The 2,727-nt window shown below is 33.7% G+C and overlaps 1 long non-coding RNA gene across 1 annotated transcript; it reads left to right on the forward strand.

The window, feature by feature from the left end:
• The first annotated feature begins 9 nt into the window (after positions 1–9).
• Positions 10–1,660, forward strand: LOC106962311 (uncharacterized). The gene is made up of 2 exons (XR_001427954.1): positions 10–317; positions 918–1,660. It is a non-coding gene; the product is annotated as an uncharacterized LOC106962311 (long non-coding RNA).
• The last annotated feature ends 1,067 nt before the right edge of the window (positions 1,661–2,727 follow it).

The raw sequence follows: 2,727 nt of genomic DNA on the forward strand, positions 1-2,727 counted from the left end.
TGGAAGGAATATTAGGAAATGAAGGAAACATAATGGATATTTATAGATTGAGAAAAGCATTATTTATTTTTCTTCGAAATACAAGAATAATAAATAGAATTTAATAGATGTAAAGAAATGTTGCTACACACTCGTGTACAGTAGGTGGCGGTATGCACCTTAAAGTTGCTGCAATCCGCCATAATAAAAGAGAAGAAGAAGAATTCCATCGCTGCTTGTCTTGGCGTCTTCCAAAACCACAGAAGAATGCGGCTGGATCGAGCCTTATTAACACAGCCGAAGGATTATATTGGGTGTTTTCTGGCAACCGCTTGATGGTGAGTTATTTGTTTTATGTACTTTTTTTTTTTTTTTTTAAATAGAAATGCGGTGGCGACACGCCCACTCAATCTATGTATTAGTGATTGAAAAATGGTCTTATTGATTAAAAGGTCATTCTCTTTTTGTTAATTTTGTGGCCGAATAGATTATATATCCTCAAAATATTAAATAGGCCCTTTGATTTTTGTAAATTCATCCTTTTAGGATAGTTTTAGTTACTTTTCATTGATTTTGTTAACGGCCAATAGAACTCTGGAATTGGTTAATTTCTTTGGAGTTGCGCAACAAAACAAAAGAAAAAAATAAAAACAATTAATTGTTTATTGAAACAATACTGAAGTCAATTAAGTTGAATTGACTCTAATGTCAATTAAACTTGCATACAACTTGAAAGTGCACGTTAATTTGATCTGTAACTTTATTTGGATCTGTAATGTGATCCTTAACTTGAAATTCATTTGAATGATTCCTGAGAAATATTCTATGGAATATAGCTATTTTTTTTATTACTGAATGTTGAGCTATTTTGGATAACAGTTTAACCCTGTTTAAATGTGAATGCTAATTTATTTATTTATTTTTATGACCTTGTTTAGGTCAGGTTTTTTTCCACCCCGTTTCAACCCAGGATGGCGAGCTAAGGGTCACCGCAGCTTTGCGGTAGGACTTAATTGAACCAAAATACTTTGTGCATTCTGGACCTATTGCCTTGGATCATGGACTAAAAACAGTCGGTTATTGATTGATGGACCATTAATCACCCTGGATTCAAGAACGGACTTAAAATAGGAAACAAAAACTCTTGGGTGTCATCAGGGTTTATTGTTTTGTTGTTGTTGTTTCTTCTTGTTGTGTTTATTGGATATACTCATAGAAAATCACTATTATTATCAATACTATTATTACTGAATACCTTCCTAAATATATGCAAAAATATAAGCTTGAATACAATAATTTGAATTTACTTTCTGTCTGATGGTGTTTTATTCACACACACACACAGACACACACACACGGGCTCCACAGCCGAACTTTCTGACGGCCTACTATTATATTTGGCCGTAGCCTCGCCCATTAGTTAGCGTTACACAAGACCGAAGAAAAGGGCAAAAGTTGCCCTTTTTTGAAGTTTCACTAATCAGATAAAAGTTTCACAAACATGGTTATAAAGACTCTTGTTGAAGAGGAGAATAATCTAGCCCAGATTTGAAATGTCGCATCTACTTTTAATAACTATACAAAATGAAATTATTGTACTTAAGTTATAGACAAACAATTTTCTTAACTGTTTTCATATTCCATGTTGATGTATTAAGTTTTGGCTAAGTACATATTTTTTTTATCAAAACATACAAATTATAGTCATGATAAAAAAAATTTCATTAACACTCAAAATAAGAATATTAATGTTATAATCACCACTGTTAAGAATAAGTCCCACAGCAATGTAAACCTCATGCTGTAGACGCCGCAGTGGAAGCAGGAAAATCCACAACCACTTGTTAGTTTTTCTGCAAACTGAAATAAACAGCTTCACTTAATGGTTCAAAGTTTAGGTAACAAAGAAAGTAATTCACTGTACATGTCCATTTTATGTAGGGGGAACAGATTATTTCAGGCGGCTGAAAGAGCTAAAATATTTTGTTGTCCCTCCTAACTTTGGCAAATAAAGAGCAAATGTTATGAAAATCACAGGATTTCTTCTTGATGAAGAGAGGAATCAACACAGTTAAGGACGTGCTGGTAAATTAATTTGTTTCCATTACATACTGTAATAAATATTTTTTCTCTGGAAAAAAGTAAGAAAAATATATAGTTTAATGTTTGACAATGACTGATAAAAAGTCATTTCTCAATGTATAAAAATAAATACAAGAAAATTGTTTTTTGTCTTGAAATGTTAAATGTACATTAAATTATGGAATCATGTTAATATGTTCTTTAATAAAACACTGTAAAAATGTCTGTTCATCAATGTTAATATAAAAATGATAATTTCTATCAAATAAAACATTGTGCTCTTTATTCAGAAATGCCCCAAAACAATTAATTAATCACATCAAAAGTTAGAAACTCTCTTTAGTCATTTCTCTGATTACCAAATATATTAGTGTGTGAGAAAATGTGTCAATGACAGGAATTAATTTAAAAAACTTTGTAGAACGGCACTTTGTGAAGTTTGGTCCTTTTACTTGTATTAGCTTACTGGCACATATTCCACATTCAACATGGCGGACGCTGTGACGTATCGCAGCAACGGGCCGACCCGCTCCATGACCTATGACCCGCCCCATGACCTATGACCCGCCCCATGACCTATGACCCGCTCCATGACCTATGACCCGCCCCCTGACCTATGAACCGCCCCCTGACCCATGAACCTGCCCATGGCCCATGACCCCCCCC

Source organism: Poecilia latipinna, unplaced genomic scaffold (assembly GCF_001443285.1).
Source record: "Poecilia latipinna isolate Pla-1442-1.1 unplaced genomic scaffold, P_latipinna-1.0 Scaffold1397, whole genome shotgun sequence".
In the NCBI taxonomy this organism is placed as follows: Eukaryota; Metazoa; Chordata; class Actinopteri; order Cyprinodontiformes; family Poeciliidae; genus Poecilia; species Poecilia latipinna.